The sequence below is a fragment of the Ceratotherium simum genome, chromosome 1 (genome assembly GCF_057802395.1).
Source record: "Ceratotherium simum simum isolate JZ-2026a chromosome 1, ASM5780239v1, whole genome shotgun sequence".
NCBI classification, from domain to species: Eukaryota; Metazoa; Chordata; class Mammalia; order Perissodactyla; family Rhinocerotidae; genus Ceratotherium; species Ceratotherium simum.
Window position 1 is genome coordinate 58,181,221 of NC_141900.1, and position 24,004 is coordinate 58,205,224.

Here is a 24,004-nt window from a genome sequence, read left to right on the forward strand (position 1 = left end):
CCAATTTGTTGTATGTCTGGATAGTGAGAGGCTCAGGAAAGTCATGTCCAGGGTGGCTAGGGGCCTCTTCTCCCTGTGTGGAGAGGGCCAGGGAAAAAAAGTCACCACCCTCTACTGCCACCGCCACATTGATAGCATTGCTTTCAGTATCCTTTTTCTCTAGGCATAGGCATTAATTTTTTCATTCACCAAGCAGCTAGTCAACACCTGCTATGTACCAGGTGCTGTTCTAGGCACTAGGAATACAGTAGTCCCCCCTTATCCACAGGGGATGCGTTCCAAGGCCCCCAGTAGATGCCTGAAACCATAGATAGTACCAATCTTACCATGGATCTGAACAACCTTAGCATACGATTTTGTTTCTTTCCTTATTAAGTTGAGAACTTGCATCTTTTCACTTAAAGGAAGCAGTTTACAGCTTCTCTTTGGCATATCTGAATTGCCAGCATCACTACTCTTGCGCTTTGGAGCCGTTATTAACTAAAATAAGGGTTACCCGAACACAAACACTGCGATACCGAGACCGTCGATCTGATAATCCAGGCAGCTACTAAGTGACAAATGGGCAGGTAGCGTATACAGCGTGGATACGCTGGACAAAGGGATGATTCCCAGCCCAGGCAGGACGAATCTGGACGGTGCGAGATTTCATCATGCTACTCAGAAGTTGTGCAATTTAAAACTTATGAATTGTTTATTTTTGAAATTATTCGTTTAATATTTTCGGACAGTGGTTGACTGCAGGTAATTGAAACCGTGGAAAGTGAAACCACAGATAAGGGGGGACTACCAAATAGCAGTCAATGAGATCCAGAATGGGCCCTTGAGGGGCTTACCGTCTAGCTGAGAATACAGGCAAGTCAATGAAAATTGTATGGCATGATATACTATGTAAGAGTAAATACTTGGTACCATAGGACCATGGAAGGCCGTCTGGGGGAGTTGACATCTAAGCTGAGTCTCCAAACATGATAATACCACACAAAAGGGGAGGCAGGAATGGGGTACAGCATTCTAGACAGAGAAACAGCACATGCAAAGGCCCAGAAGTGAGAGAGAGTGACATGACAGGGAACTCCCCAGTGGTCTGTCGGAAATACACGGTACAAGGAGATGGGAGAGGAAAAAGAGCCCAGCTCCTAAGAGGCCTCACATCTACATGCTGTGCTATGTGGTTGGCATCATGGTTGACTTGCCTGGGGTCAGCCTCAGCTCTGTCCCCTCCACCAGTGTACTCTCCTTGGCCTGTGGCCCATAGACAAAAGAATCCAGTGGACAGTTTCTCCATTGTCTCTCACTCCAATCTCCCCAGGCTATTAATTAGACTTTTCTCATCTCTGTTCCCAAGATTTTTTTTGAGCAATAGGCAAAGTACCTTCACACAATTAATGAGCCTGGAGTTACCGATCCAAACCTGAGACTCACGCCCTCAAGAATGTTTCCTCTCAGGATATTTATTAGCTCAGAAGACATGTGTGGGCAGAGCATGTTATTTAGTGACCTGTAATGCCTGAGTAATGATCACAATAAATCAGACCTCATTATTATGTGCGAGAGAGCCGGACGGCCCAACTGGCTAGGTAATGAGGTCTAATTTAATGCCCTTGTATTATTCTCCACATGTTTGCTGGGAAGTCAAGGGTAGGGGGTAGGTCTCAAAGGTCCAGATGCCCTGGATGTGCAGCAGTTACACAGGGAGGCTAGTGGCCCAAGCATATGTTAGGAGTCAGGAAAAGAGTGTGATCCACAATGCTCTGTCCCTCTGGGGGGGGGGGGTCTGGTCCTCTCACACCCGCTGAAACAGGAAGCGCTAATAGCAAGGGCTAATTATAACAAACAGCAACACACTGGGATCTATTTCTTAGGGGTAAAAGGCAAGCTACAGAGGCAGGAAATGCCCACACAGGCAGAGAAATCAGAATCTCCATGAAAAGAAATATGACTGTCAGAGGGCTTCCTTCATGAGCCATGCTCTCAGACTGGCCTATAACAGAGTCCTCAGAGTGTCAGAGCCAGGGAAGGTGGCTCTCACGCCAGCCTTCTTTGAACGTGACCAGCCCTCACTTATTTCTTGCCATGAGGAGCCTTTTGCCACAGCAATCCGTTATTGTGGTTTTTAATTCTTCATGCACAGCCCTTTCTCATTGATTACCTAACATCATTAGTTTGGGCTCATCTCATACAAAAGTCAATGGAGTGATCAATTTTAACCATATGATGTACAAAAATTTGCTCTTAAAGCACCCAGAGACTGAAATCATTTATCTTTTGCCCACCAATTCGTAAATCTTTTTCTGCTATTGGTTTCTTGTTGGGGGGCAGACATAAAGAAGGAGACAGCCAGAGGCCTTTGTGTAGGTGGCCTTCTCTAGATCCCTATGGAGCTATCATCCATGAAACCTCTGACATTTGATGGCAGTTACAAAGCGTAATATCGGTGTGTGAAATTAGGTGCCAGGCAGGCTGTAAAGCTTAACACTGTAAGACATAGCTCTCTCATTCCCCTCTTCATCAGTTTTCAATCCGCCCACTTCTCTCAGGGAAACCTGGTTAAATCCAGCAAAGCAGCCTGTACCACCCCACGTTTGGGAACCCTCTAGGGCAGATTGGCCCCACATAAAAAGCAATGTTTGTCAAGTCCTCCGTGGCAGCAAAATAACAGGGTTCTCTTGCATTTTCCTAAGCAAAAGCTTGAGCATTTATTTGTACGAGGCCCAGAGAAAATGCTTTCTCCATGTTACCTTCAGACTTGAATAGGATTCTTAAACTTGCCTCTCTCCTGGGAACTCCAAGCTCATAATCAGACAGGAAGCCTTTTAATAATAAAAACCATGATGCAAGATGATCATCCCACGTGTAGGAGAACAACTGCTGAGAGAAACTCAGTTGTCTTTAAAGCACTCAGAAAAATAGAAAAAGAATATTTGTCCCCTTCAAAAATTTTCTGTGCTGCAAGTCATGTAGTTGGTGTTTTAGCTGAACGTGTTAGATTTGTGGAACATTAAATGAATCTTTAGGAAGAGGCTAAGTGTGCGCTGGGTTGCCAAGGCAGAGTCTTTCTGATTAGACGCCAAAACAGTGAGATGGCTTGGGGTGCGGGGAGGGAGGGAGAGGACACTAGTAGAATTGAATCTGTCTGGGGTTAAAAGAGATCATAATGAGGTGAAAATTGACCATAGTCAAAGTTATCCTTGAAAATCACTGAGGAGGGTGCCATTGGAGATGGACATACCGCCTCTCAGCAAAGGCAACCCAGCTAGACTTTCTCTGGCATTGAACTAGATGACTATGTCTTCACATGATCCTGTATTTAGGGACTAATTGGCATGAAAAATGTGTGCCTATAAACACTAGAGTGACACACTGTGTAAAAAGAGGCTGGTCCTCTGAGGCAACAGGAAGACTAAAGTCATCTACAAGAGCAGCAAAGTCACGCCTCCCACTTCACGTACACTTCGGCACAGTGGTTCTCAAACTTTAGCCCTCATCAGGATCACCAGAGGCTCGTTAAAGGACAGACTGACAGACCCACTCCCAGAACTTCTGATTCAGTAGGTCTGGGGTAGGCCAGAGAATCTACATTCCTAGTGCTGCTGCTGCTGGTCAGTGAACACACTTGGAGAACCACTGCTTTGGGACAGACCTTGTTTTGTGGACTGGTGGGAGGAACCTTCTGGGCTAACCACTTCCCTAGGTAGCCATGATGCATTACTGGTACACTTGCAACCGCACTTCTCCCAGTCCCGAAGCTGTCCCCTGTCTCTGGCCATAGTTTCTACCAGCTTCGCTTCCTTCTAATATTGGTCTATTTTCCCAACTGAGGCTGAGGATGAACGTGTGATGCCCTTTATAATGTCAAAAGAATTTGATCTTTAATTCCTTGCTAATATTGGCCTGCAGTTTTCTTCACTATTTTACCAACAATGCCTAGATTTACCAGAACACTCAATATTTTAACACGTAGGGCAATACTCTGCTTTTGTTTCTTTGAGCTAAGTCAGGCATTCTCACATGCACACGTTTTGTTGGCCATTATCAGTCAAAACCTACCTCCAGAAAAAGAAGCCACAGCAGAGGAAATAACACATGTTGCAGAATGCACTCAACTCAAGATAGAGTTAGAGCGTTTTCAATATTCAGAACATTCAGGAGATGTGCATATTAATCAAGTGCATATATATATGTATATATATACAAAATATTTCAGACAAGTAGTGTTACAACACGTCAGTCCTTCACAGGTAGGACAAATATTAAATTCATGCTAAGAGTGCATGATTGAAATCACATAAATTGTGTCTGTGATATATTCCATTGACTGTGTTTTGCTGTCAACAAGGAAAATAGAGGTTACACTTTATAGTAAGAAAAAGGAGAAAGGCAGATATCCATCTCACATCTAGTCCCTGCCTTCAGAAGGTGACATAGATGATGTTCTCTCCCAGGTGAAGAGAGCTAATTAAAGGCAATTTACACAGTGGAAAGAAAAAGAGACTGAATATTATTTCACCTGTGGCCTCCTCAGGACCAGAGAAGCCTCTTTCCCAGAGTCCAGAAGTCTCAAACCTGTGAAAAAATTCAGTCAATTGTCATCTTTTGTTTGGAAACATCTAAGAAATATTTGTTGAGAACAGAGTTTTGTGCTTAGCTGTTTAAATTTTTTTAATAGTGTATGTATATTCACTTGTTATATGCCTCTAATCTTATTAAATTTAACCAACAGTTGTAGTTTTTTTCCTTTAATAAAGGATTCTTTTCCTGATATTTGAAGGTAGAAATATTTTCCTTTGTGTCTACTTTTAGTTTTCCATGTCTGAGGCTGGGAGCAGTGTGCGGTTCATGCTATCCCCAGCAGATACCACCACACCCATGGTAACTACTTCCACAAATACCGTCTCCCAGGAGCACAGTAGCCTCTGGAAAAGCATTCTTGCAAATTCAATCCCATCTCAGCATTACAAAGTGATACATCTATTAGGGGATCCAATTATTCTGGAAAGACTTGAGGAATGTTCGACAATAATAATGTCAGGGTAATTCAAGTCTCCTCTTCTTTCACACCTATAGTCTCCCCCTTCAAAGCTGGGAACCTGTTGAGAGTTTTTGTGAAAGCATAACTTACTTCCTACCTTTCTAAGAATGTTGTAGCCAATATACTGCAACATCCTTTTTCTCCATGTTTTTCTTCCTCCTACTCTGTAATTAAAACATCCAACATATAAATACTTTGTTTCCAGCTTTGCATGGGTGAAGGTTGTAATTCTGGGACAGACCTAATTACATATGCCATACTGCACTCTGAGCCAAATATAAGCTTTTCCAAGAATTTTACTATCTCAAAATCTGATATTTCCCAAGTGAACATCCCCAAGTATTGTTGGCTCCTGATTGCCTGGAAAGATGTCAATAACCCCAAGCTAAAAGGATTTGATGTGTGGAGAATATATGGTGAGTCCTGACCGATCCACACTAGATATTCTTCTTCTTCTACTCCAGACTTAATCCACTGAAGATTGTAGAAGACCTGAGGTTCTTTTTTCTTCTCCATTCATCATAAGCACCATTCTCTACCTCCTACAGGCTGTTCCTAGGCCTTATTTCCTTATCTTCTTCTTTCAGAAAGCTCCCTATTAATATCTGTATTTTTCAAAGTAATGCTAACAACTATATCAGAAGCACCCAGAAATTTCAATGGTTTAACACATTTATTTCTCACTCCTGTCACAGCCCAGTGAGATTGTTGGCTGATTGGAAGGCTCCCCTCCACATGATGATTCAGGGATCCACTCTTTCCATCTTGTGGCTCAGTATCTTCATTAGGAAACTCCCAGAGTTGTCTGAGAAGTCATTTCTACCGTAACCAGCTGAAGGGGCAATGAGCATGGAGAGCCTCACCCAGAAGTGGTGCAAATCATTGTCACTCATGTTGTACTGGCCTGAGCCCAGTTACACAGCTACCCAGTTGCAATGGAGCCTGGAAATGCAGTCAGCTGTTACAGCCCAGGAGGAAGAGGAAGCCGGTTTGGGTGATTCCTCAGCAGCCTCTGCCAAAATGGCTTTTACAGCCTTCGGACATTCTCACACTGACAGAAGATGGAGAGAGGGAAGAAACATGGCTGACTTGCCTATCTGTAGCTTCTCTCATTCCTGATTTCTTGGTAAGGGGAATCTTGGGCCTGCCCATGGGGAGAGTCTTCCAAGGGAAGAGAGGCAAGAAAAAATGAGACAAAACAAATTACCAAGAAATCATAGCTCCTTTGTTACTATTGACATATGTGTATAAATTTAAAGCAATTAAGCAGATATGACAGGAAGTTAGGCATTCACTGTGAGAAGCTCAGAGAAGTAACTGCCGTAGCCCATAAAATTTTTAGCACCTCCTTAATACACAGCTAGGGCTGGCCTTCTGCTACAGACCTGCCAAGTCACCTGCTCATTACTCTTTCTTTTCCTGGTCCCCAGCGTCAGAGGGAGGCTCATCTGAGGAGTTTGATTTTGCTGAGCTGGACAAAGCAATTTTTTGGTTGTCATCGCATTTGTTAGCAACTGTGAGATGTCAGCACCATGCGTGGTGTAGACCCAGGTAGTACCTGCCCAGGTGCACAGGGAGCGCAGATAACAAAACATCGGAAGAGCTGTGAGAAACACTCTTTAGGAGTAATGGCTCTGTGTGATGCAAGGAAACCCAGCAAGTTAACAGTCACCGAGGTCCTGGGAGTGATGTGATTTTTATGGTAAATGCTGGGAGAGCTTTTTCCCTACTGTTCCTATTTTTAGTGTAACTTTATCTTGTTTGTTTTTATGGACACAAAGATTGGAAAACTTTAACACCGAGAAAGAGTTCTCAGATTTGATTTGGTCATCATTCAGCCAGATTTGGCAATCCAAACTGGATTTGGGGACTCCATGGAGGGAAGAGATCTGGAGACTGGAAGAATACACAAATGTACAATCACCTCTTCCTCTCAGACTTCATCACAAAGGCCAAGGGAATGGAGATGGGTCCAGGAAAGGGCTACATTTTCCCCCTTAGGCTCAGTTTCTATTCTTTAGACACTCCTGAGAAGGACCACCTTATGTGGGTTCACTCTTTATCCCTAAATATAGAATAAACAGAATCCCAGAAGAGACTGGAGATCTGATGGAGTTCCTCTCTCCCCGGTCTGAGGGTCCACAGCCTTCAGTCTACCTCAGAAATGTTTCATTGCTTAGGTGAGTGACCTCACTAGTGGCCTACAGTCCCCATGGGGGCGAAACTTCTGGGCCATTTGTGTGCTTCTTAGGATAAGAATGCCTAGTTTTATTCAAATCTTTAGAAAGGTTTTCTACGATATTATTACAGCCTCTATGTAATTCAACTGCCCAAGATCCATTTGAAAATTTGCCGGTCTTCTTCTTTGCTTCTTTGTTTTGCTCCCTGGCCTCCTATCTCATGTTCCTTTCACTGATGATTATCTTCACAGCCAATGGGCAGGAATGAGAAATAAAAAAAGCTGTCTCCTTCCTTCAGTGAATGAAGAGGGGCCTCCTCCAGACCTTGCTTGATACTTTCTCCTGAGAGATATTTTATTCCAAGTTGATCATGAAGGTCTTAGTTCATAGTCAACATCCAAGTGTCTATAAAACAGCATTAATAAGGAGAGTTTTTTCATCAGTGATGAATAGAAGAGTCATCAGGGAATTTCAAGAAGCTCTACGATATGGTACAGGTCACACACTCAAAGGCAGATGAGGATCAATGAGGAATAAAGAGTGAAGCGGCTGGGTGGAGCCTGGGGCAAACTGAAGAGCACCTGCCATGTCTGAAGGGGCCACCACTCCCCAGCTCCTGTTGATGGCTGCCACTTCCAGTGGGGGCCCAATGTTGCCAGGTCCACTGATTTTCAAGAGAAGATGGGAATAATATTTCTATATGAATTATCCCAATTCCGCAATGATGAAAACCAATTCATACTTTTAAAAATACTTTGCTGGCCTAACCAAACACATCTGATGGTGGATGCCCATCGGGCCTCTGGTTTGTAACCTCTACAATTCTACTCTTCTACAAATAATTGAGAGTCAGCTATTATTGTTATGCTCTTCTTGTCCGTTGGTACAATTCCAGGTCATAGGATTTCCATGTGCAAAATAAAACAATCTACATTCAGAACTTATCACTAGAAATATAGATGAACAAAACAAATTCAATCTACAGTGAGAAGTAAGAATTTACAGGCCTTCGTGTGTTTCACCTCCTCTGAAAGTATGATCTTTGCTCAATGTTTTAAATTATTCAACATTACTAGATTTAATTTTCACTGAAAACAGAAGATCTTAAAAGGCCATTAAGCAACGTGACTTTACCTAATGCCTCTGAACTATACACCTAAAAGTAGTTAAAATGGTAATTTTTATGTTATGTGTATTTTACCACAATTTAGCAGCGGAAAAAATGTCATAAAGATCCAAGATTTTGGTCTTGGGAAGCCAGGCCACAAATATTACTAATCAGCAGCCACAAACATTACTAATCAGCAGCCTTAGGCAGGGGTGGAGTATTCTACTCCATTAGACCTCAAGAAAAATCTGTTGATTGATTGAAAAAGAGAAAATTGCTTAAATATTGCCTCAGGGGGGAAGGGAGAGAGAATTTGAATAAAGGTGCTGAAAACCTGAAGCAAAGCCAAAATCCTGTAAACAGTCTAGAGAATGGAGTAGACAGGCCTGTCTGGCTTATGAAGGAACAGGACCCATCCATGACCAGCTCCCATGAAAGATGGATGAGATTTTCAACAGGGAAAATTGGTAGACATGCAAGTAGCTATAAGTCCCTTTGGTGGAAGCCCTGGGCCAGGGTGGCATATAAAGGTTGGAGTTTGGGGACTGATTATTTCAAACACAGAAACCTAAGCTACTGGACACATCTTCTTGATCAGAAATGGACTTTACCCTCATCCTACCACAACCCCCCTAGACTAGGAACCACTAGTATAAGTACAATTACTGAATTCATTGTCACTGGAGGAGGTCATTGGATATCAGCTGATTTCATTATCATATAAATATTTTTTTACATTCTAAAGATTTTAATAATCCAGATTTTAATAGGCTGCATTTCTTCATATCTAAAGAAATGAAACTGGAGGAAAATTGAAAATACTATCAGAGAGATTGATGATTTTTAATCAGTATAAATCAAGATAACTAATTTGATTGTTTTGTATCTCTTTGATAGGGGAATGTGAAACCAAGCCAACACAAAGCAATCCAGTTCTCCCTGCCGCTAAGTATTCATTTTTATTTATTTATTAATGGAAAAATGTTCTCCCATAAGGCTTGTTTGTAGTTTCTTTGAATCACTGTGGAGTTTGAGAGTCTGGGAAAGCTGGGATTCCGGTTCCAGCACAGTCAGCGACACCAGCTGACATTATATCAGCTCCTGTTCACTTGAGATCTGGAGCCTCCAAGGTTAAGAAGACTTTTACTCCTATTTTTCTTCTCGTTTGGGGTCATTATGCAAGTGCTTCTCCTTTAAAAATCCCTGATGTGGGCTTTCAAAATATGTAATTAGTAATAACTGTAACAATTTTTTTTTTTTTCATGAGGAAGATCAGCCCTGAGCTAACATCCACGCCAATCCTCTTTTCGCTGAGGAAGACTGGCCCTGGGCTAACATCTGTGCCCATCTTCCTCCACTTTATATAGGACGCGGCCCCAGCATGGCCTGACAAGCGGTGTGTCGGTGCGCGCCTGGATCCAAACCCAGGCTGCCAGCAGCGGAGTGCGTGCACTTAACCGCTACGCCACCGGGCCGGCCTCTGTAACAGTATTTTTTAAAAACCTTTTCAAAAGGGTAGAAAATACAGAATAATCACACCAGAGGGAAAAACAACACCTCCGCCCCAAATAAATGCATAGAAAAAAAGTGAGAAATATACTAAGATATTTGTAGCAATTATCCTAGATCATGGGAGAGTTTACAATCTTCTTTCTACAGCAAATCAAAATGAAATGCCATTTAACTTCATGGAGAGGGTTTTTATTTTTCCATTATTATGAAAGCGAAGAATGGAAGTTAATTACGATCAGTTGGAGTTTTATTGGGTTCAAATTTTCTCCACTGAGCATCAATTCTTTTTATACTACAAAGGTATTTTATAATTCACACATTTTTAATTCATGAAGTAGTTAGGGCATCCTTGTCACCTGGCCTCAGTCATGTGTAGGGGAGAAGGAGGACAGGATGTTATGAACTGACTGTCCCCACAGTCCCTGGTGCTCAGAGTCCAGAGGGACACAGGCGCTGGACATTGATACGCGGCGTCGGTGCTGAGCTGCGTGGTCTCTGAGGGGAATGAGCGATAAGAACATTTCCCTCTACCATTTTTAAAAGCCAAGTTCTTGATTTACACAGGATGGGGGGGAGGGGCGTTTATCACATCACATTTTCACATTTTCATCTATCATAATTTAGATCTTTACATTTCTGAACTTGGTGATTGATAGCCTCCAAACACATAAGCACTCTCCACCTGTACAAAATGCACCAGGGACTTCACTCTCATAAAGGCAGGATCAAGGTGGGAGTGAATCAAATTCTAAAACCCACTCCTTAGCAGAAGTAAGTCCCAGGATCGGCTGTGGCCACGGAATGTGACAGTTTCTGGATGCTGTTAGTTTGCAGCAAATTGAAGTTTTGTAGTCTTATCTATTACCAGAAAAGCCCTCCAAAAAAAAAAAAAAAAATGTAGCCGGTTGGGGAGAAAGCAGGAGCCCCACCGTCTCATTTTTAACTAGGACCAGCTGAGAAATGAAGGCAAGCACCACACAAACCATCTTATGTCTGCCAATTCATTTCCTGGCCCCAAAAGAAAAAAAAACCCTCGTGTTTCCTCTCATGCAGGCCAAACATGGCAGAGCACCAGGGGAATTCTGAATGGAATCAATTGCACTTGTTGCTAACTGAGTTTTCTTTTATTCTTATATTACCGAGGGCTGGATACTCAGCTGCAAGCAATTATAATGAAGAGTTACTGAGTAATGGTTTCCAGATTGCTCCATGATGGGGCATTAATTGAAAGGGACAATTTAAGAGCTTAGGCCATGTAAATGCATTTCTTATTCTGTCAGATTGAGAAATTTCTGGATGCAAAAGGCTGAAATGCTCAGAACTGATAAAGACTTAATAATGCCCATTTAAACCAGCATTTTCAAAATGAGTTTCATGTTTTTAAGAGAACAAATATAAAATGGTGAACTTGTGGACATGTTCATTCAATCAGAAAAATATTCTAAATAGCATATTTGCATGCCGCACTCGTAGGTGGCATGTACGTTATATAAAATGTTACTTGATTAGTCTATTGCATTACAAAGCCAGTTAAACTTTCAAATAAACTTTTATTTTTCAAATTGCATGCTATTATAATGCACATTAAGCACTCTATCTATATATATATACTTATATATATCTTTTAAAATTTTAAAAAGCATTTAAAAACATATAAATGAGTTTTATATATGTGTACGCGATTTAACATTTAAAACAGCATTTTAAACAGACTTACATGCATATAAAAATAGACCTCCACAGAAATTAGCTACCAAGTCTATATCAGAAAGCTTCATTTTATCTTTTTAAAAGAGGACTTTATTTCTCTGAGCCCCATTAAACAGAAACATTTTCAAAGAGGTTCTCTGATATGTCACATTAAGGACAAGTATCAAAAGAGAGTAAGAGAGCCAAAGCCAAGCAAGGAAAAAACTCCACCCTCTAAAATAAGAGTAGTACCAGTTTTCAAGATCTAATTTCAGACTTCTGCATAAGTACCAGTTTTATTTCTGAAAAGAAGGGAAGGAAGGAAAAAAGAAAGGAAGAAAGAGAGCGCAGGAGAGACAGGTAGGAATAGACAAATAGATACATAGATAGGCAGACCGACTGATAGAAATAGTTGCAGATATATTTTAAGAGTTGAATTCAAAGTTGAAGGTGAAAGAAGTCGTCAGATGGCCGCCACCACTCTTTCTCACTCTGTTCTCTAAATCTGAACTGCCATCTGAGAATTGAACTTTTACCCTTCCTTCTGCCTAAGCCTCTCTCTTTCCCTGTCTGGATTTGTGCAGAAGAGCTACGGTGCCGATGGTGGACTTCCCCTGGAGCCTTGACACTAACCATGACATGGAAGGCAAAATAGGCAGGAGAAAGAAGTTGTCAACTCGGGCAAATTGAGAACACCCAATCAAAAAAGAATGAGAGGGAAAGGCCTCATTATTATTGTTGTTATTATTACATTACCCATTTTCACTCCTTCATTCAACAAGCTATGATGTGACTTTTCTTCCATCTATCACTTCAAATGCTGGCGAGCAAAAAACCAGGATGAAGACATCTTATCCATTCACAGGCATATCTTGGCTTATTAAGCAATTCCTAGACTATTGCTTGGCTCAAAATCTTCTTTCTCATTGGATTAGTCATTCATAGAATGAAAGCCCAGGATTGATATCTGACTCTTCACTTTGGACTGTTGTTTATTTGGTGACAGTGAAAGCAAGTTCAGTCAATAGTGAAAAATCTGGTGATCTTTTTTTTCTCCCTCTAAAGCCAAGGTCAAGCCCCATCAGAATGTCCCAGATAGCAGTCCTTATACTAAGATGCCTGAAGTCGAAAACAAAACCAATTGAAAAGTGGATGGTCAATTTGGGTCAGGATTGAGAAATGTTATAAGTAGTAAAGTAATCTAGATTAATTATTCAAACAGAACTGCCAAGATGAGAGAGAGGAAAGCATTTTTTGCCACAAAATAAAATAGGGGTGTCTTATGCATTCTCATGACTATTGTTAGCAAACAGTGTTGTCTAAAATGGTCCCATTTCATCCAAAAACCTCTACACTATGTATCTGTACTTTATTATGCTGTTCTTTCTTCTTCTTAAGTTTTTTCAGTCATTGCAAAATCTGAAATTGTAACTGTGAGGTTCAAAACCCCATTATTTATTTCTATGATTTGAAGAGAAAAGGTCTCTTTCTAAACATCCTGAATTTAAAAATAAATAAACTGAACAGGAAGATGTAGACAGTCTATCTCGATCGCTTTTGTGATTTCTCCTTTTGTGGATTGTGCTGATAAATTATCCTAAGTCACATGATAATTTTGCCCCAGAAATGTAAGCATCGTGGGATGTTTTTAAAATCTAAGAGGGGCAATCTTTCATGCAGCCGTTTACTGGCCTGCTGCTATTCCTAGTAGCAGCAAACACCTGAACAAACGCAGTGAATTCCAGGCCAAACGGTTCTGATAACAGCAGATCTTGGTCAGGATTGACTTGGTGAAATAACTCATTGAAAATGCAGTTTAATAAGTGCCCTTATTCTCAGTACTCCACCTAGCTGAGGGAAAGAGAGTGAGGACACATTCTGTTTTGATAACACAGCTTATGCTGAAAAAAAGTTTGAGCAAGTACATACAGGAATAATTGAATAATATATGAGCATGACTATTACCCAAAAGGGCTATCATTATGTTCAGGATCCTGAACATATACTTAACTTCAACAGCTTACAGAAAGGAATTAATATTGCATTTGTAGGTGTGCGGTAAAAGGTTTGGAAGTTGATTTAGAGGGACTGATTTTTTCTTGAACAGTTTCAAAGTTGCTAAAATGTAAATAGTATGCAGAAGAGACCCGATTTTCTACGTGACCAAAAACCCAGAGTCGGCCACTTCATGCTTATGCGAAGCTGTTTTGTTTGAATCGGTACCTGGAAAAATGAAGATAATTCCTGTGTTTACACACTCCTTTCAAGCAGGCCAGGAGCAACATTGGAGAGGGATTAGCAATCAAAAATTGAAAATCTATCATTACTGCACAAGCTTGCCTTTTCATTTTGGACAGATCATAAAACACATAACACAGGCCAGATCCTAGTCCAGCAAACGTTCAAATCCTAATTTTTAAAAATAGCTTTTATATGCAATTGCTCTCTTTTCAATAAAACAAAGATTTGTTTATAGCTACAATTTAATTAAGAACCTTTTCGAAGAGGAAGATCTGGAAACCAGCGATCTTATTTTTTTCTTTTTCTTTTCTTCTTTTTTTTTTTTCCACCAGGGTTGTTTGTTTATTGGTTTAATTTTCCCTGAAGTAAAAATACACTTTGAAATGTAACATGTCATTATGTAATTTGTAGTAACAAAGTGCAGGCCCGTGCACACGACAGCAAACAGGACCGCTCCAGCTCACAGACAGTCCCCACATCTATTCCCCCTCCCCATCTGATTAACAGCCTGTGTAAACATTCAGCCAACCAGAACACCGGCCAGTGCACAATTTGGTCAGCCATAAAACTGCCAGCCAAACACAGACACGGGGGTTTTATGCAGAAATCTTAATTTGGGGGAAATGATCAAAACTAAGACAACATGGCCCTAAGGGAGATCGGGAGGGTTGACCTTTATTTTCATTAATCCCACCCTCCCTCCCCAAACAGAGAAGGATGATATCACCACCGAAGGTGAAACGCTGAATAAAACGCCCCTGAAATGCAGGGTTACATAGGGAATACAGTCAGATGCTCAACTCATCTAAAGGAAAATCTAGGAGAAAAAAATAAGCTTCCGTTTTAAGGAGAAATTTTAAATTGTCTGAGTTGTTTGGAAAAGTTCCTACCCAGGATGGATTCTCTCTATCAGCAAGCTTTCCGTTGGTGCAAGGAAAACTAATATGTGCAGAAATTAATGGAATTTATACAAAAGAGTATTTCGTTGGCTTTTTTTTTCTTCCCACAATTCTCATTGTCCTTGGCAAAAGACTTGAGACCCTTCACATAATGGAAAATTCGAAATGTTCAATGTAAATCAAATAATTAGTAAAACTTAGTTTTCTTTTAATCATTTTTTTTTTTTTTAAAGAGTATCCTCACAAGATGGCTAACTTAGTTTTTCTGGCTTAGGGTGGTATTTCATAACTCACTGTTGAGGCTATATGACACCCAATTTTTAACAGAATTGAGTCTTTTCTTTCCCCCTTTAAAAAGATATGCTGGCGGTAATGGCAGTGATGGTATTAACTACAACAAGACACATTGCCTTAGTCTGGTTCCTTCTTCTTGACAGCTCTTGGGTAACTGGTCACTGTAGGGAACTGGGCTTCACAGCAACTGCACATAAGTTTCACCTTTGTTCTAGTCTCATTCCTTAATTTTGAATTTCTAATTTTTTTGAAAAACAAATGTGGTTAGCCATTTGATGATGCTCATTAGGATTACCTACATCTTCTTCAGTGTATCTAATCACACTCAAAAGTGTTTACTTTTGTCTTTCGTAAGAATCTCCGTGTTTTATTCTGGGTGGTTTTATGCTAAATAAATTAATAAGCAAACATAATGTAAGCTCCAAATAGAATGAGGAAGTGTATAGACATGTTGAGCATTTATTTTTTTTTCAGGCACTGAGCAAAGCACTTTCCATTTCTTTGATATTCACAAAACTCTGTGAGTTGGGCATGAGTATTATCCCCTTTGTTACAGATTAGGAACCTGAGATACAAGAGTTTCAGTAGTTTGTCCCAAGCCACACCACTAGTGAACAGCAGAGCTGGAGTACTAGCCCAGGCAGCCCAATTCAAGACCCCATCTACGTCCCCTCCCCAACATGACATTACTGCCTTCATCGGGAGGTGGTGTTGTCTCAGATCCTTAGAGTCACTGCAAAGAGGCATGTGGGAAGCCCTCCACCATGATCTGTCTGAGGTAGTAGGTGAGGTAGCCTGGTGAATTGAAGGTGAATTGAATTGAACTCTGAAATTGAACATCAGTTTCAGAGTTTGAAAGCTGTGATTCCTTTACAAGCTCAGCCACTGATTTGTTGTACCTTGGAAATGTTCACTCACATCTCTAAGCCTCTTTTTCCACATTTGTGAAAAGGAGAAAATTCTGTGAGATTTAAATGAAGTAACATTTTGTAATGTTTAATGTATAGAAGGTTCTCAGGTCTTCTCTCTCTCAAGCTAATCAAGTTTACATGGCTTTGTGATAGGCTTTCATCAACATAACTTTACTAAACTTATAAAATTCCATTCCCAGGGTGTAGCTTGAGGAAAAGAGTTTCTCATCTTTAAAAAAAAAGTTTAAACAGAATGTTTTGTTTCATTTTTGTTAAACTCATTGGGTCACACTGAACCACATGCGCTCTAACTCTGAAAAAACAGTTGGGTCTTCTGTTTAAGTACCATTAAAAGGTAGGCACTTCTGCCTTCACTCCAAAAACTAGCAAGATAATTTCTAACAGTCAACATTCAAGAATGTTCATTTCAAAAGTGTACAGTCTCTTCATGTGGTAACCATTTTGTCAACACGCTAAGAAGAGCAGAGGTGCCAGACAACCTTCCTCTCTGATGGGACATTTACCAGTCTGTGGTTGTTGGATCTTCTCTATCACAGTCTGCCTTCAACCACTTCTCATTCACTGTTGGAATAAGGGCAAATGAGCAGAAACTCCAACATGAAATACTTCAGATAGTAACCCGAAATACTCTTCCAACTCTGTGAGTTATTTAACTTTAATCGATCTTGAAAACCATAACAGATTTCTGTCTCCTTGGGATGACAGAAAGCAAGAGGATATTCTAAATGACATTTTCAGGCTTACACATCTCTTTCAAAAACATTTCACAGTTTTCTCCACTTCATCCCATCTCCATCTCCAGCCACCCCATGAGTGCTTGCATAGAGTAGGGCCATAGATGCTTTCGATGATAAATTAGTTGTCAATACACAGACAAGTAACTTTCTCAAAAGACTTCTGGAGTAGAAGCATATTCTACTTCCTCTCAAAGACCCTAGAACTACCTGTGCATTGGCATGCACAGAAGAAAATTTTTATTCACAAATTCAAAATATATTAATCTGTTGAAAGGAGAATAGATTCTTAAGTGGAGTTTCAACTAATCCTTGCCTTTGAGATCATCTGTGCTCACAGTCCGATATTTGTACAAGATGAAATGATTTACAGAATCGAGCCTGGAAAAATTGGAGGGCAACTTCAAAAAGCAAGAACATGTTGCCGAGCTGATCCTTCATCCTGCCAGGGAAACTTTTGTAGTCTCCAAACTGTTATGAGACATCACACTCTCTCTCTAGGCCAAAGGAATCATCGAAAAGGCAGGAGGTATGTTGGCCACACAGCCAGCACGGAGGGCTGGAGTTTTTGGCAGGGCACTTCCACCCCAAAAGCAGACAGACTCCTGGAAGGACGCTCACATAAACAAAGCAGGGAGACAGCTTCAGCTCTCCAGTGAGGCTCATCCTTTCCCAGATCAAAGCCTTGCGCCAGAGAGACAGCCCCACAGAACAGAGTGTCCTTTCTGGAATATCCAACTCCGGGGGAGAGACTTGAACTGGAGCCACAACCTTGCCACCTGTAGCCAATGGCTTAGCATGCAAAGGAACTCACAGGCTGGGGAGCTTGCAGCTGCTCAAACAACAGAGGATCAATGGTAAGATAAGACAACACAGGGAAGAGAAGTTTCTACCTTGTGCGATAGAGAGCTCAGATTAGCTAGTGTGAGAAAAAATTGTATCCAGCCAACCTTAACTCCACGGAGTGTAGAAAGGGGATGGAAATCAGTACAGGGTCATGGTTAAGAACACAAGCTCTGAAGCCAAGATGTTTGCCTTTGATGCTCTACTCTGCCACTTACCAGCTATGTGAGCTCAGGCAGGATACTGGACTTCTCTATGCCCCAGTTTCCTCACCTGCAAAATGGACCTAACAGTACCTACTCCATAGATTTAATGAGCGACTGGCCCATAACAAAGCTCTAAAAAGGTCACAATTACTATTTGAAGTCACAAAGTCCTAGGTCTGTCTGAACAAGTTCTGCCACTTCGTGGTTTTGTGAACTTGGGGTAACAACAATTTTGGGTCAACTTCCCCTTCTGTAAAGTGGATTTTAACACAGTCCTGGCAGGGGATTTGATTTTATATGGCACACAGTAGGCACTCAGTAAATATCACCTCTGATTTTTATCATTTTTCCTGGTTTCCAAAGGAGAAAGTCCACAGGACTGGTTAGACTGGAAGAAACACAGCCAGTAAAACTTAGGGTCCTTTTGAACCCCCAAAGTTTCATCCATATGCAAAAGAGATACATCCCTGGGGATGATTGGATCCTGGGTGCTTTAACTACACAACTAATTTTATTTTAAGAGAGAAAAGGGAACCTGGAAGTGTTCCCAAATTTAACATCTGCAAGCAGAGAGGATGACGAAATGCATTAGTCCTGAGGAATAACTTTCTCCCATCTTCTCGGAAAACATCTGGGGTATTACCCTCCCCTCTACACATTCCCCCACCTCCCACCCAAAGCTGACTCTTGGCTGACAGTTTATCAGAGATAAATGGAAACACCTGGGAGCCAGATAAAGCCAACTGAGTGTGACCAGCTGAGGAGCCTTTGGGGACCCATGCCACTCAATATTTCTTTTTCCACACCAGGCAGGGTGGGAGCACGATCCAGCCTATGACGGATGGCAAGGCTCCCTTTCACATTCATTTTTTCCTTCATTCATTCCAAACAACCTCAAGAGGTCAGTTGGCCCAGCTTCCTGCCTGAGGTACGTCAACACCGAAACCACCGTCAACACCGAAACCACCGGGTAAGGTCGATGGTTATTGATCCTCTTTTTAACCATTTCCATGAAAAGACATTCGGGAGTTAACTCGATATTTTATCCAAATCTTTAATCACCTTTTCTTTTGTCAAACCAAACCCTCTCTGGCTGAAATTTCTCATCGCTAGAGGAATGTAAGACCCAACATAATCCTTTGTACCCTGTGGTCATTCAAAAAAAATATTTTTGTTGCCATCTCCATTTTAATAACCTCCTCAAACCCAAAAACTTTAAATCTGCTTTTCTTCCCAGGTCCCTACATCATCCTAGACTAAACACTCCCTGTTTCCTTTAACCTTTCTTCAAAGGTCCTATCGCCTTCCCTTTAATTAGCTTGTTCCTTTTCTCTCAACTCATTCCAGCTTCTACACATCATTTAGAGACCCAAAAATTGACACAGAGCTCTAATAGTTGACAACGGATCTAGCTGCTATTAAAGTGAGATTATTCTAGTGTGTGTTTCAGCACAGCCGCTATCTGGATATATGATCCACAAGCAAGTTACATAACACTTCTGGGCCTCAATTTCCTCAGCTGTAAAGTTTTTTCAGTTATAAAGAAGGACTGTGAACATGACATCCAGGAGACATACCAGCAGCTAATGGAGGCTTTCTAAAAGAATTGAATTCAGAAAGACACATAGGAATTAACTAGGTAAAAGAGAAGAGAAGAGAGCAATCCTGCCAGAGGCAACTGCATGTGCAAGTGTCCTGAGGCCAGAATTCCTATGGACCAGTCTGACTAGATCCCAGACGACAACGGGAAGAGGATTGTGAAATGAGGCTAGTGAAGGAAGAATGGGTCAGGTAACACACGGCCTTGTAAGCCCTTATAAAGATTTTAGTCTTTATCCTAAAGGGAAGGTGATATAGTTATAAACAGATCTGCATATTTTTAAAGAACACTGGCTGCAGAATGGATTGGACACAGAGTAGACATGGGGAGAAAAGAAGTCTCTGGAGGTAATCCAGGAGTGGGATTTTAAGAACTTGGACTATGGTGGCAGCTGTGAAGATGAAGAGACATGGATAGATTCAGAAATGAGAATCAACAACCCTTACTTACTGAGCCAATGGATATGGCAATGAGGGAGAAGGAGACGTCAAGGATGGCTGCCAAGTGTCTGGCTTGCTCATCTTGGGATGGCAGTGCTATTTATTGAGAGAGAGAACGCTGCGGGAGGAACAGGTTTGAGGGAGAAGGTATGAGTTCAGTTTTTGGACATGCAGAGTTTGAAGTGCTGTGAGATGGCCAAGTCGCGATGTTGAATAGGCCATTGGATTTATGATTGGGAGCTCAGAGGAGACTTGAGGCTGGAGATATAAATTTAAGAGTCATCAGTATAGAAATAATAATTAAAACCATAAGCATGATAGAGATCACAGAGGGGGGGTGTAGAATGTGAAAGAGAAAAGGGCAGTGGATCAAGCCTTGAAAATTTCCAATATTTAACAGCCAGTAAGGGAAAGATGAACCAGGAAAAAGCTTGAGGAGAATCCCCAGAGGTAGGAAAAAATTAGGAGAGTGTTAGATCGTGGAATCCAAAGGAAGATGGTGTTTTGAGAAGAAGGGAATGTCAACAGTGAGGCTGTTACATTTGCTCATCCTTAATGTCCTAATCCAGGTGACATTCCTACTGGACTTTCAGGTTTGTATGCAGTCCTGGGTTTTTCCAACTTCGAATTTTGCCATTTTCTGACGCATACTATGGATTATTCTTGGGTATTGTGACCAAACTTTCAATCCAGTGTGATTAGTATAGCAACACTGGGTTACATCTCATTTATTCAGAAGCTTCTGCCATCCAGAATGCAATCAAGAATTAGGAAAAAAGAAAAAAAAAAAAAAAACAGAAAAATTCAATGATTGTTACTAAAGTCTGGTCACTAATATTTGTGTATCTACTAATAGGACCCTTATTTGACTTTCACTTAGAACCTTTGTTTTATAGTTCTGAAAGAGTTGATGTTTGGTTTCTCAATCCACAGTAAAATGGGAAGAACCTTGTGGGGAGGGGCTGGGTGGAGGAAGCCCAGGGAGGAAGAACACAGAGAAATGCAAAAATTGCTACAGTGCAGTCAGCAGTCCTTAGGAAGTAGATGAAAATCTACGAAAAGCAGGCAAAAGACCAAAAATGTTATAGCAGTTTGAGTCCATTTAGTGAGGCATAAATGCATCCTACCCCTCAGTAATCCTTGAGGAAAACATCACGGTATAACAATACATAATACTCTGACAATAATGGACTGATCAAATACATTAAAATAAATGTTTGCTACACTAAAAATTGAGCCAGCCCTGATGGCCTAGTGGTTACAGTTGGGCGCTTTCACCACTTCAGCGGCCCGGGTTTGTTTCCTGGTCATGGAACCACACCACCCAGCTGTCAGTTGCCATGCTGTGGTGGCAGCTCACATAGAAGAACTAGAAGGACTTACAACTAGGCTGTACAACCACACACTGGGGCTTTGGGGAGCGGAAAAAAAAAGAGGAAGATTGGCAACAGACATTAGCTCAGGGCAAATCTTTCCCTGCAAATAAATAAATTATTTAATTAATTAAATTTAATAGGAAATAAAAGCCTATCATGGTTTTTCATGTTCTTCTGTCCCTCATATTTTCCATAAACCGGTAGTTAGACCTGGAGACTCAATGGGACTCCAGTTGAATTTTTTGGTAAGAATTCATCACAGGAGGCGACATGAACATCGGGTTATTCTGAGATGTTAGGATTGATGGGTGGTGTCAGTTACCATCAGGCTTATCATCCATTATAAAGTTCCTATTGGCCTTTCACCTAATGGTTTTGCAGCCATTGATTATCATCGCCTGGATTTATTATTTCATTAGGAGCTGAAAAATCCAGAATGTGGCAAACTCTACAGCACAAATACCCTAGTTTCTTCAACAAATGAATTGCAAGGAGAAAAGGGGAGGGGGAACCTACAGATTCAAGAAGCCCCAACAATTGAATGCAGGGTGAAGGCTTTGTCCTTGTTGGTAAACAGACTTATGAGTCAACTGGGAAAACTTGAACACTGGCTGGAAATGTGATCCTATTAAGGAATTGTTATTTTTAGGTGTGATAATGGCATTGTAATCATATGTTTTAAAAAGTCCTTATCTTATCGAGATAGTACCGAAGTATTTATGCATGAAATGATACGACGTCTGGTATTTGCCCGAAAATAATCCAGGGGATGGGGCGGTGGGCCACGGAGATCCAGGGGCAGGGGGTCTATGGGAAGATGAAGTGAGATCAGCCCTGAGAAGTTGTTAAAGCTGGATGACAGGAAGCTGAGGGTTCATGTGCATGCTCTCTACTCTCTATAAATGCTTGAAATGTTCCTTAAAAAAAGCTTAAAAATAGAAAAAAAAAGTCATTTCTTTTTCACCTTGTTATTTTGGAAGAAAATATTGCTAAAAGGCCTTCTTCAGCAGGGTGGACAAAACAGATTATTTGGAAAATGTGATGGTGAATACAAGGTAAGTAGGATGAGGCGTTCCACAGGGTCATGGAGTGTGACCACTGCTACCTCAGTTATCGAAACACCAAACTGAAGCCGAGTCAGGGAAGAATCACTCCATGCCATGATGTGTTCGAGCTTCCCCTCCTCAGTCAGAACTTGATTGCTAATTGAAGATCCCCCCGACTTTACAGCAAAACCCTATGACCTTCAGAGGTCTGACTCAGAGCCCCAGCTGGAAGGGAGGGCTGTGTGCCTCAGTGTCCCCATAGTTTAAGCTCAATTCTCTTTCCCTTCTTCCTCCTTTGCTCTGTGTTCCTCCAGTCCAGCGAATTGGTAGCAAGGAGTATTGAGGGAGGCTGGTGGCTGGGGGTGGTAAGGTCAGGGAATAGCCAGCATCCAGTTGAGGCCTTTGCACCCTCCTTACCTGTATTTTCACTTACACCCTTCCCTGAGTCAAAGCCCATCACTCACTGAAATCCTACTCATCTTTTCCCGCCCCCCCCCCCACAGGGAAAGTTTCCCCCTGAGCTAATATCTGTTGCCAATCTTCCTCTTTTTTTTTTCTTTCCTCCCCAAAGCCCCAGTGCATGGTTGTATATCCTAGTTGTAAGCCCTTCTAGTTCTTCTACGTGACCTGCAGCCACAGCATGGCAACTGACAGGTGAGTGGTGTGGTTCTGAGACCGGGAAGCGAACCTGGGCCACCAAAGCGGTGAGAGTGCCGAAATTTACCTACTAGGCCATCAGGGCTGGCTTCTACTCATCTTTTAAGAACCATTGTAAATGCCACCAAATTCACAGATCCTTTCCCAGCCTGCTCATCAGAGCTACAGGACCCTTCCTCTGATTCCCCCAGTTGTTTGCTTGTAGACCTTTTATAATACGTTTAAGTATCTAGAGCCCCGACTAGGTGGTTTGTCTCTCAAGGACTGGAATGTGTCTCCTTCACCTGTGTATCCATCACCTGAGCCATGCCCTGTCCCTAGCCTTCCTCTCCTGTGCAGGCTGGCTGTGACATAGATGAGCTTACCCGTGGCCTTGCAACCCTCTTCCACCACTTGTCTCTAACTTCCCATCCACTCTGCCTCCTTCCTGCCACCTCTCCTTTTCCACACTGCCTCTCTCTTCCCTGAAGTCAAGAAGTGAGAGCATCAGGGAAAAGAAGGATCAATTTCACGCCAGAGTCTCAGGCTGTATCTGCGGATTTTCCTGTGCCAGGCTGTTTGGCTGGTGACTGCCGAACTGGATGAGAAATCTTGGCCCTACCCAGGAGTCCTCAAGCTCCCATCACCTCAAGCCCATCACAGCTTTCTGGATCAACAAACCCTTCTTCCAGTCAATAGGAGCTTTGTAAGCTAAACAACAGATGCCACAGGGCCTAGAAGGCAGATAAATATGGTTATTCAACGTTCTACCGTACTCTGTATAATTTAGGAAATTCAATTATGGTTTCCCCAGCAACAGTCACACAACTTTAGGCCTAGCACACAGGCCTTGTTTTCTGGTGCACAAGGGGTTGACCCTCACGCCTTCTCATGTCCGAGACAATGCAATCTGGCCAACTTACAATTGCCATTGGAAACCTTACTAGGTCCTCCTAAATCCCGTGCTTCCAAATTTAAAGCTGTTTTTCAGCAATTGGTATAAAGACTTGGAGAAAAAAGTACTAACATAACCTCAGACATGCACAGGTATGGAATGTTTAAGCAACATGGGCACAAATCCAGAATCTGGATGTATTTGAGGCACAGAATGGCAGAGCAGGACTTTCTTAAAATGTGAATTGTCAGGATGAGACCTGCCGACTGCGTGGAGCAGGGATTGTTAATCTGGGCTGTGTGATGTCCCTAAAGACAGACCAGTGCCATAGTGGTTGGGAG